General features: G+C 45.7%; 1 protein-coding gene across 1 annotated transcript in view; it reads left to right on the forward strand.

The window, feature by feature from the left end:
- PARVA (parvin alpha) overlaps positions 1–12,778 on the forward strand; it is a 182,285-nt gene that overhangs the window by 72,817 nt on the left and 96,690 nt on the right. The gene's annotated exons all lie outside the window — the stretch shown is intronic.

The following is a 12,778-nucleotide window of genomic DNA, read 5'->3' on the forward strand; positions in this document are numbered from 1 at the left end:
ATGTAAGTGATTGTATGATAGGAGCGCTATTAATAGGAAGACATTGAGGTTCCCACCTAGGATGGTGCATGACCTAAAGAAGAGGAACGCGGAGCCCAAGACAGGTACAGGAAATGCAGGGAGAGATATTGTGTTTTCAAGGCCAATAAATCTAACTCTAGGAGCTTGAAGCTGCTTTAAAAAGGGAGGAAGGGACAACCGTTGTGCAGGACAGAAGCCTCAGGCCCTAGACAGAAACCCAGGTCGAGCTCTCGGGAGTGCATCCTAAGAGCAGAGCTCTAACAAGCTACCCACCAGGCTCCCTGAGAAACCAGATGGCAAGCTTGAGTCTGAGAACCTGAGGGGACAAGAGCCTGCCCCAAAGCTTCATGAGGTAGAAGGCAGAGGGCTGCCACAGCCCCTGAATGAAATAAAGGCAGTTTCCATAGCCATTGGGAAATTATCCAGGTGTTTTGTGATTCTTGTGGACTTATCTTCTTAAAAGCATCCATCACAAACTGTTTTTTCTCTTGGGTGACGCTTTTCCCCTGCAGATGTAGGATTCAAAGATAGAAAGCTGAACTCTTGGTTTTGGCAATAACAGGGTCAAGTATATTCATTCATTTCTTTATTCAACGAGCATCTGTGATGCCTGCTCTTGTTCAACCCTGTTCCAGACCTGGGGAATCAGAGATGCAGCCTAGTGGGTATCAGATAGGAGCACATAGGTACTTGGATGGAAGCAGGTGTGGCATAATTTTTGATTCCCCTCCCCGTGCCCTCAGCCAACAGTGATTTCATATAGGGACCATTGCTGCTGATTTCTGTCCCTGAGACCTTGCTTCCGGACTTTCTTCCCCTCCTCTACCTTCAAGCTCTAGCTTGAGCCCTGCTTCTCCTCCAAAGCACTGCCAGATCTTCTCCAGCAGGTGGATCACCACTTGCTTGTTGTCTGTGCCCCGAGTTTCCTGTCATGTGATCTCACTCCTGCTTGCCTCCTCCTTTCAGCGTGGTTTGATAGTCCTGAGCCTGGCTTGGCGGGGGCTTGTTGAAGCCCCCTCCACCCCCACGCCGAGCCTAGAGGTCGTCACTTACGGCACTGTGTGTTTTGAATTTCCTGCCCCCGACTTCTCTCTGCTCATAGTTTCCCCACAGAGTGGGGCATGTCGGTGTTGCCCCCAAGTGGTATGTACTTGGCAGAAGTGGAATTCACATTGTCAATGGGAACAGCTGTGGGTGAGGCGTGGAGTCATAGCAGGGTCCTCCAGACAGCACCATGAGCCACAGTTCAAGGGCCAAGAAGAGACAGGCCCCCACTAACAAAGGTGCGGGGGACCAGGAACGGGCAGCTCAGATGATTATCACCCTGTGCTTGCAATGACTCAACCGATTTTTATGTATAATGGCTCTGGCCCATGTGTCTTAAAGGTATTTTATAGTCTCTGGCTTTCTGGTTGAAGAAAGAAGCCACTGGCTGTTGCCACCTAGGTGAACCTTGAGGCATTCTGACCGCTAGCCCTGGCCTGGGGGAAGAGAAAGCAGCTGGGATGAGGTAGAACCAGGACAGGAAGTTCAGGATTTCAAGATCATGTGAGTGACTGGAGTAGTGCCTGGTGGCCTGTCTAGGATGGAGCAGTCCTGCAGTGTGAGTGGAGGTGAGAGGTCCTGTCCTCCAAGGAAGGGACTGGCAGAGTGGTCAAATAGGCTGTGGGCTAGGGGAGGGGCGTGCTTCAAGAAGGGAGCTAAACATCGTGGTGGTTTAACTTAGTGATGGGGTCTGGGGAAAACTTACTGCAGTTGCATGTACTTATTCACCGAGGCCCCCTGGATACTCAGTGTCTCAGTTAAGGTCCCTGCACACTCAAATTGTGTAACTCAAGTACAGTTTAATAAAGCGTTTATCTAAAAGAAGTGAGCTAAGTATACTCCCTCCTGGGGCTAGTAATCATAGGGAGCTGTTACCACTCCTGGGCCTGAGTGATTACCGAATTTCAGAGATAGAAAAAATGGTGCGAGGAGGGCCACCCAACAGACAGGCGATGGCGACGCCACCGCAAGGGAATCAGGAAATAAATAACCCCAGCTCCCCTCTCTCTCCTGGCATTCCTGGGCCACTTCCCATTGGTCTAACTTAAGCTGAAGGCAGAAGGCAGAAGACAGGTGTGCCCACTAATGCAGCCATTCCTGGGCAGGGAGAGGGTGGGGAACGATGGATCTGGAGGGGCCAACAGTAAGCTTTTGCCGCATAACCAATTCTGGATCCTTCCTTCTGAGGGGAGTGGCACTACCAATATCCTATCTGCCCTAGTAAAGCGAGGCTCAGGATTCAGGTGAGGTGAGCCTCAGGCTAAAAATCTCTGTTGTTTAGAGTTGACAGGAGCTGAGAAAAGAGGGTCTGGCACTGTACCTTTAAAATAACAGCTTGCTCCATACATACGGGGGCCATATGTCCTCAATTTTCCAAGACAGTCTCAATTTCAAATATTCTGTCCCATTTTGCCCAAAAGAATACTGGCACTTGTCAGATCGCATGTTCCAATTTTTGATTCAGAAAATATGGTCACTGTATCCCTATACCACAACAAATGCCAGATGGTTTAAAGAGCTAATTTTTTTAATGGTATACTTATCCCAATTGTTGAGAAAAGACAATTTTCTGACTATTGAAGCCATTGAAGAAATTATCAGTGACAAGTTTGAGGGCTCCAATTACATTTTTAAAAAATCGCCTTTTTTTCTTTTTTTGTACAAAGAAAATCAACAAAACTAAAAGGTAAAAAGAGAAGCAACAGATTGGGGAAGTAGTCACGATAAACATAACAGCTAAAACTTACCATCCAGACACTTTGGGGAGTTTTATATAAATCTTCAAGGGCACAATCAAGACTTCATTGGACAGATGGTCAAAGGATACGAGGAGATGATTCACACAAGAGAAACATTCACTGTAAACACATCCCAGGGAGGTAATTTAACATATTCAAGTTAAAACAACTACGAGTTACCATATCACACCTATTTACATGATCAAAAATAAATAAAAGCTATAAAATGTAACATGAACAGGGCTTTGTGGGAACATATTCTTTGCAGAAGGCATTAAAAATTATCTCTTTTTTTCTCTTCCTAGAGAACAGTATGGTGCTATGTAAAATAGATCACAAAAGCAACCCTTGACTCTGACGCAACAATTCCACCTTTGGAAATACATCCCAAGGAAATAACATTAGAAAAAAAAAAAGTATACTATATATATATACCCTTGAACAACATGGGTGTGAACTGCATGGGTTCACTCATATCCAGATTTTTTTCAATAAATATGTACTGCAGAACTACACTGCAGTAGGTAGAATCCACAGATGCAAAAGTACAAATACCAAGGGCTGACTGGAAAGTTATATTCAATTTTTGACTAAGTGGAGGGTGGATACCTCTAATTGCCATGTTGTTCAAGGGTCAACTGTATATCTACACACACACACATACATACACGTATATAGTTTTACCTACACGGAGACAACCCAATTCACCAACAATTGTGTGATGATTTAAATATAATAGTCTAGGATAAATAAGTATTATACTATTAAAATACCAAATATGTTCACTTTGTAAACATGAGGGAAGATATATTTTAAAATGATAAGCTTCAAAGAAGTACAATGAAACTCTGGCAGTAATGATGTAGCCATGTGAAAGCTAGTTTTGTCCAATTGTAAGGATCAGCTAGGAATCTAAAATGGGCAGTTCATCAGTTTTCTAAGGTAAAAGTGTATTCTGTGGTTTCTGGCTCATTGTTCATTATTGCTGGTTTTAGACATTCTAAATGTAGCCCGCTTTACCATAAAAATAATGAGAAAAGTAAGAACACGGTCTGACTCCTATAGGTTGTAGATTAAGTGTCGGGGGTGATGCTGGCTGCTTCTTTGAATGGATCTCTGTACAGAAGGGGTAGCTGCTTCCTATCTAGCATTGTATTCCTCGACTGTGGAACCCTCTGCTCTCTGTCTCTTTTCTCTCCCTCCTGAATATGACCCATGAATACCCACACACCTGGTTCTGACAGGTGATGAGATTCCTTCTATGTGGTACTCAAACATAACCATTTAAACTCAACCATGAAGTCGCTTCAGGTTTATCCATATAAAGATCAATCTAGTTACTACCCCCCACTGCAGGAAAAAAGCAAGTCAATCTCTAGTGTATATTTTTGTGGTATTTTTAAAGCCTTAAATGCTAATCTGTTAAAAAAATAAGGGAGTGGGTAGAGACACAGATGTAGAGAATAAACGTATGGACACCAAGGGGGGAAAGTGGCATGGGGGTGTGGGTGGGATGAACTGGGAAATTGGGATTGACATATATACACTAATATGTATAAAATGGATAACTAGGGCTTCCCTGGTGGCGCAGTGGTTGGGGGTACGCCTGCCGGTGCAGGGGACGCGGGTTCGTGCCCCGGTCCGGGAGGATCCCACATGCCCCGGAGCGGCTGGGCCCGTGGGCCATGGCCGCTGGGCCTGCGCGTCTGGAGCCTGTGCTCCGCGACGGGAGAGGCCGCGGCAGTGAGGGGCCCGCGTACCACAAAAAAAAAAAAAAAAAAAAAATGGATAACTAATAAGGACCTGCTGTATAAAAAAAGAAATAAAATAAATTTTTTTTAAAAAAGGGGAGGGGCTTCCCTGGTGGCGCAGTGGTTGCGAGTCCGCCTGCCGATGCAGGGGACACGGGTTCGTGCCCCGGTCCGGGAAGATCCCACATGCTGTGGAGCGGCTAGGCCCGTGAGCCATGGCCGCTGAGCCTGTGCGTCCGAAGCTTGTGCTCCGCAACGGGAGAGGCCACAACAGTGAGAGGCCTGCATACCGCAAAAAAAAAAAAAAAAAAAAAAAGGGGAGCAGGGTGGGGAGTTCATTATGCAAATGTGACACTTACAAATGCCAATCCCCATGTTCCTCCTATAAACCTGCAGCCAATGTGTAGCCGACTCCTCGATCTCTGGGAACAGGGAGAGAGGGACCAAGGCACACTGCTGAACCCTGAACCCTGTAGGTGGTGTCCCAGTCTGCTTTGGTGACTTGACTTCCTCTGGGAAACCCAGGTCCCACTGGCACCTTGCTCAATAAGACAGTGGCTCCCATAAATGTGTAATAAGTTCTTGTACGCAGACCCCTTGAGAGTGTTCATGGAAATTCCACATTTCATTTTCTGTGTAACCTCGAGGAAAGCACTTGAAACCTGAATTCTCATAGCAGAAAAAACCTGAGAGAGGAGTCCAAGGACAGTTTGTGTGAGTGCTGTGAGTTCAGTCACTAATCCCCAAAGTAGATGCCATATATATTATGAAAATTTATAAAAGGCAAAAAAAAAAAAAAAAAAAGGAAGAAAGGGTAGAAACCCCATAGGGTTCCAGTTACCCATCAAAAAGACCACTCCTGGGGCTTCCCTGGTGGCGCAGTGGTTGAGAGTCTGCCTGCCGATGCAGGGGACATGGGTTCGTGCCCCGGTCCGGGAAGATCCCACATGCTGTGGAGCGGCTGGGCCCGTGAGCCATGGCCGCTGAGCCTGCGCGGCCGGAGCCTGTGCTCCGCAACAGGAGAGGCCACAACAGTGAGAGGCTCGCGTACCACATACACACAAAAAAGACCACTCCTGGTTTTCAAGGAATGAGCATAAGTTTTGAAGTCAGCTGGACCACTGTTCTGATCCTAACTGATGCCTCGTTGCCTCTCTTCCTGATACAGAAACTGTTAATGATGGTATCTACCTCTTGGAGTGGCTGTGAGTTAAAGTTAAATAATCTTGTAAAGCATGTAAATGAATGTATGGTACAAAATAAACCTTCCATAAGCATTAGTTCTCTTCCCCTTCTCTCACCCGATAGGGTACCCTGCATACAGGAGGTACTTGGTTTATCGTGTATATACATTGTAATGGAGTCACATGTACAGAGCGACAGCCTGATTCACTTACCACACAACAGAGATAACCAATCACAGAGAATGTGCTCTCCCTTGGTCATATTGGGGCATGGCCAGGTACCAAAAAAGAAGGAGGAAGGCAGAAAGGGATGGGACTTGGATCTGACTCTTCCTCGGGGAAAGGATTGCACTCAGATTACTGGTCCACATGCTAGTAGTGAAGATGCAGTCTGTCCAGCATGGGATACAGTAATCTCTGATCACCGTCCCCCCAAATCAACAGTAACAAAGAAGTGCCCAAAACGAAGTAGTAGGATGTCCCAATGGGTAGACGGAGCACAGCAACAGGAACTTGGGGGAACGACGCTCAGATGTGTAGAAAAGCAGATGGTAGCCTTGGGACACTTTTAGCCCCAGACACTAGGTAGGGGTACTTGGGCAGAGCTCTGGGATGGGGTGCCAGGCAGATTCTTGGACAGGGATTCATCAACAGGGACCAAAGCAGAAGGTCAATAGTAAGAACTTTGCTAAGGGTCTAGATAAGGAACTCCATCCGGTACTGGAAAGAAGCACTGTTCTGGGGTCAGATGATAATGCTCTTGAGCCCAGGACAGTCTCAGGTCAAGGTGGAATCCTAGAAACTGGGGCAGGACTGAGTTACAGATGAGGGTCAGTTGATCTGAGTCATGGGGATGGGATGGGATGCAGCAGCTGGGAGCCAGTGTGGGTCAAACACTGTTCTTCTTGAAAGCGGACTCACTTGCTGCCACTTGGTTAAACTTTGGGCTCATCTCCACAGATGTCAGTGGACATTGCTCCCGAGTTCTCTGGGGGTGACCTAGAAGGTTCCCTTTCCCTGCTCCTTTCCCTTTTTTTCTCTCCCCAGCTTATCTAAATCCATGTGGGTAACATTTAGCCAAGAAGCTCTATCAGGATTTTGGTGAGAGGAGGGAACTGTAGGTAATGGAAAGTTATCTTCAGTGTATTATAGTTGCTTTAATTTGGGTTTAGTCATGATGTTTAATTCGTTTTGAAATCTGAAATCTCGCTAAAGCAAATTTTATGTTTAGCGGAAGGGACACAGATTCAAGATGGCCGTGAGGCGCCATTTACAGCCCCCTCTTGGAAGCAGCCCTCCCTGACTTTCTGTTGAAAGGCTCCCTCGTGGACTTGCCCTTGCTCTTTTCCTCATGACCACAGATGCTAGCTCTGCATTGTCTCCCTTCCTCTCGGTGCATTATACTTTCCAGCTAGACCAGTGGTTTTTTTTATGGGGCGATTTTTCCTGCCAGGGGACATTAGGCAATGTCTGGAGACATTTTTGGTTGTCAGGACTGGGGGCGGGGGCGGGGGCGGGGGCGGATGCTCTTGGCATCCTGGGTAGATTACGGCCAAGATTCTATGGAGCACCCTACAATGCACGGGACAGCCCCACAGCAAAGACTTATCCAGTCTGAAACATCAATAGTGCCTCTGGTGAGAAACCCTGGGCTAGATTGTAAGCATGTTATGAGCTGACGTGGTGTCTTCGATTCTGGCAAAATAATAATCACCACTAGCAGCTAACATTTATCAATTTCTTACTGTGTGCCAGGCATTGTTCCAAACACTTCCTACATATTAGCTCATTTAATCTTTTTTGTTAGGAATTATTGTTATCCCGTTTTACAAATGGGAGACCTGAAACATGAGAAAATTAAGTAACTTACCCAAGATCACACAGCGAGTAGCTGGTGAAGCCACTCACTAGTAGTAAAAATAGTAATCCTAGTAGCAGCAGAATTTTTATTAATTTTTATTGAGCCAAGAGCTTTGTATATTTTATTTCATCTTTGCCAGGACCTCATGGAATAGAAGTCTTATAAGATGCATTTCAGATTTGCGGAAACTGTCTCGGTGGAACTTGCCTTGTTTTTATGAATGTGTATGTTTTTAAAATGAGTGTTCATCTCCCCCACTATACTGTAATCCTAAGAATGCAAGGATCTTACTGCTCCCTTGCTCCCCGGGTGGTTCCACCGTTCAGCTTTAGGTCTGGCAATAGTGCGCACTCCAAAAGAGATTAAGGGACAAGGGAATGAAGTGGCAGAGTGTTCGATGCCCATAGATGGACCTGCTGAGACCTAGCTGTGGCTTGGCAACTGTGCCATGTTTTCTCTTCCCTGGAGCTTTCCCGTGATTCTTTCCCTCCGCTGGACCTCAAAGCTGCCCTGTGAGAGGATCTGGTCCTTATCACCATATAGAGTCCAAAAAGTATTGGGGATGGGCTGAGAGTATCTACTGTCTGGGCTCTCCTGAGCCTTGTCAAAACAAGCAGGAGCGTCTGATTGTTTATAGGAGCTAAAAAAAAAAAAAAAAAAAAAAAAAATCATGACTGTGTTAAACCCAAGATTTTCAGGCACCTTTGGAAGTTTTTACAACCTGCTCTCAGAGGAGAGATGGGCTTTCTTGTGGCTAGATACTCATGTCCCAACCTAATGAAATTTGATGACACATGACGCTAGGTAGAGATACTTCTTTTTCCTTCTGATATCTGGATATTTTCAGAACTTAGATAATTTTATCCTATTTACATCAAACATGCAGGTAACTCTAGACTTTTATATCTGTATTATTTCTCGGAGGTATAATATGATTACGAATGACAGTAATGGACATTACATGCTTTAATTAAATTTCCTTTGCTGTGAATCCAAACCTTTTAGTCCAGTCCTGCAGTGCTATTTCTGGACTTCTCTTTTACATATTCTGATGCGTTAGGCATCAGGTATGACATAAACTCACTTTTATGAATTCTGCATCCCGTAGATTAAATGAGATAATGTGTGCACAGTTGACTTAATGCCAGCCACGTAACAATTATTAATCAAAAATGTTAGTCAAATTTGCATACTTTGTGCCTTTTGGGTGTCCGCTATTTGAAGAATATGGTGCTTCTTGGATGATAAACATAAAGCTGATGTTTATGGAAAGGCTCCGTTTTCAAATGGTCATGGGTAGCATAGTAATTACATGCCAGGATTTCTCCTTCTGGGGTTTTTAGGCGGTCAGTTGGACCTTGGAGTATTACCCTTTTCCAAAAGGAAAAAGTACCCCAGATAGCCTCCTGCTACGTCACCCCCAAAACAACAACAACAGCAGGAACTCATTCGTCACCTGGAGCTGCTAGCTTTCTAGAGAGGACTAAAAAGGAGGGTCTGGATCAGCTCCTGGGGCTACCCCACCCCCCTGCTTCATTTGGGTGCACAAAGCATGTTGCCCTGGAAAATGCACCTGTAGCCATTTCCAGGTGTCTGATGCTCCTGGGCTTTCGAGCATCCTTGGACACCTCTGCAGCCCTGTCTCCTAGCACAGTCCACTCCTCGGTCTTTGGGGTCAGATAGAACAGGAAGTAAGAATCTCCCACTTAATTGGCCATGGTCCCTCCTTTCAGCCCAGAGATTTTCCGCAGGACTGACTCTCAGTGAAGCCATCTTTGTCCCCTTGCTAAGTCTCTCCCCACCCCTGGGGCAGGACGATTTGGGCACAGAGTTCTGGACGACTGATCACAGTGGTGGGCATCCCTGCTGATGCCCCACGCTCCGGCATTTTGGGAACCAGTCCTGAGTCTCTCTGTAGTCCACCAGGGCACAGATGAACTGGTCCCAGCATCTGAGGAGGTGCCAGTGCTGGGTCACCTCCCTGCTTCATTCATGAGTGCAACAGGTGCACGGTACCAGAGCTTCCCCGCCGCTCCCCACCAGAGCTTTGCCTTAAACCAACCAGCCAACAAACCCAATGGGCCATGGTGACTAATATTCAAATACAAGAACCTTTTCTTCTTGGGCTTAACGGATGCCTAAGCTGATAAGTTCATGCCTGGAAATGTATATGCAGATAACTTCCCATTTTATTACCCAACTGTGGGTTCAGGTTATCTTTCCTGAAAGGATGGGCTCCCTCCCCACAGCTGAGACGAGGCTTGAAGGCACAGCATGGCCCTCAGGCTGTGTCCAGGGCTGCTTGGGGTCAGCTGTACTCACACCTTGCCTCTGCTTAAGGAGATGCTTCTGACTTTGAGTATGTGGCAGAGTAAGAAATTTTAGATCCGCCAGATGAGACTCACTTCTCAGCGGCCCCAGCATCAACCCCTTGAAAACACCCTGCCCATCTCTGCCTGAGGTGTATACCCAGCCTGAACAGAAACAAGCAGCCACTCCAGATTTCCAGTTGCCAAGAGGCAAGCGCTAGAATCCTATTTGCTTTGCAGCAGGTCTGCGAGTCCCATGTGGCATCATATTAAATTATATAGGCAGCCACTTGTTCTCAACTGCTGTGCTGAGCTGAGAGTTGTGTTGAGCAGTCAGCCTTCTCCTCGGGAAATGGTTGAAAAGATCCAATAGCTCCGTAGACCTCCGGACCTCTGAAAATTGGCCTGAAAGCAGAGGGTTGTGGGCCACCACAGGGAGGGCTCAGCTCTGGGCAGAAGATACCATGATTGTGGCTGAAATCCTAGACCATGGGCTGCGGGGCATTTTGCCCTAAAGGTGGGTCAGAGCCTGGACAAAGTTGGACGTGCTGTGGTAGGGGAGGTTCTCTGTTGGGGGTGCCCTGGTCAGTTCCTGGTACATCTCCCGTGTTTGGGCTTCTGAGATGGTAGGTGCCCCTCCTCCTGCCTCTGAAGGTTTTTAGTGTCAACCTGGCCTGCATTAGCCTAGCTCTGTTGTTAGAGATAGCTCTGGAGGGATGGGTGTGTGCGTGTGCGTGTGCGTGTGTGCGTGTGCGTGCGTGTGATGTTTAGGGGTGGGGGGGAGGAGATGAGGATGAACACAGAAATAAAGGACTTTCGAAAGAACAGATCGACCTCATTTTACTGCTTGCTGTCCTCTTCTAGGTAAAGGTAAATCTAAGCCTGCATTCTGAAAGTGTAGCGAGAAGCTGTTGGCTTCCATGAGCTATTAACCTGCTGAATGCTTTTCCTGAGACCTAACAGCCAGCTCTGCTCCGTAGCTGGAGCAGAGAGGGTATTGTAATTCTCATTAGTGACAGTAATAGGAACTGGACACATTTCTTACTTTAAGAGCTCATAATCAGTAATGCCTAAATGGGCCTTTGCAATTCCCCCCAACAGTTTGGAATAGAGACAAAGGCAAGAACTGAAATGGGTTTGATTGACGTGCATGCGAGTTCTCAGCAAGACTTTCCACTCGGTTTCCACCCAGATTAAACACGGCTTGAAAATTCACGTTTGGGTTTATGTCTGGGCTGAAATGCCACCCCATAGCTTTTGACAGGTTAAAGGTTACATCAGTTTGGGCTCTTTGATCCAGCTTCTGAAAAGACCACAACTAATAAAGGAGTAAAAAGGGTGGCTGTGAGCAACTTTTAGTCACGTGGGAGCCTGAGGGTTGGCTGTGGTAAGTCAGTTTCCTTGGCTCCCCTGAAGATGTGTAGGGAGGACCTGGCTTCTTCCCGGGGCCCACGGTGCTTGTATCACAGATTCACAGCTGATTGATGAATCCGGGAACCCCAAAGTCACTCATTTGCACACCCTCTGGGAAAGCACTTGTGTTAAAGGTCCCAGCCAGCAACTCTGAGGGGAAAGCGGGAGACCGAGGGATCCTGAAGTTTCCGCTGACCCGGGGATGCGCCAGAGCAGAGCTGGTGTTTCCCTTTGATGGGTTGGAGAAGTGGGTGGAGCAGACAAGGGGGGAAGGGTGAGATGGAGAGAGAAGGTCCAGGATGACACTGAGAGGCGTTTCGTTGTTGTTCCGCTTACTTGCGTAGACCAATGAAGAGGATTATCTTCCCCTATATTTACTAGATAATTATATATTTTTTTCTTTATATAAATTGCCGTGAAATGTATTTTATTAAATTTCCGTAGGGGCTTTGATAGACTGTTATTATGGATTTTTATAATGAAGTCGTTATACATTAAGAATGTTAATTTATGCTTTTGCCATATTAGTTCCATTTTTTGTTTCCAGGTTGACCTTATTCTTAGTTGCTTGCCCTGATCTGCCTCCTTATTTTATGCAACAAGCCTGTGGTTTCCTTCTACTTCTTAAGTACCATAAAAATAAAAAAAAGGAAAACAAGAACTTCTCGCTATAGAAAACTTCTAACATATATAAAAGTAGAAAGAATAGTGTGGTACACACCCATGAACGCATCACCCACTTCAGCAAGGGTTAATCCACAGCCGATCTTGTTTCATGTATACCTCCCATCTGACCCTCAGCCCCTGCCGGAAGATGATCCCAGATATATCATTTCAGTATGTGTATTTCAGTTATCGCTCTTAAGGAGAAGGATTTTAAAGAAACAATGATAATTATATTACATGTAGATAAAAATGCAATAATTCCTTAACATCTTCAGCTATTCAATCTCAAAATTTCTAACATTTCATTTATTATTTTTACAGTTTGTTGGAATCAAGGTCAAAATAAGCCCCATGCATTGCAGTTGATGGATATGATCCCAGATCTCTTTTATTCCTTGAAAAAAATTTGTTGAAGAAACCGATTGAGTTCCCACAGTCTAGATTTTGCTAATTGTATCTTGATGGTGTCAGCTAACATGTTCCTCTGTCCCCTGCATCTCCTGAAAATTGGGAGGTAGATCTAGAACTGATGGTGATATGTCTTTTGGGGGGTGGGGGGAAGGAGAGGCATTACATCTGGTTGTCACTCATTTGTCAGGAACCGTTGGTGATCATACCTAGAAACCTTCATTCATTAGGGGTTTCCAAATGGTTATGTGATAATTCATTTATTCCGTCATCATTTATTAGCTGAAATGCTTTATAAACATTGCCTCATTAAGTATTTGATCGACACAGGTACAGTTTGATTTAGAAAGATAGGATAAACATCAGATATTTTCACTTTATT

Source organism: Grampus griseus (genome assembly GCF_964374135.1).
Source record: "Grampus griseus genome assembly, chromosome: 8".
Lineage (NCBI taxonomy): Eukaryota > Metazoa > Chordata > Mammalia > Artiodactyla > Delphinidae > Grampus > Grampus griseus.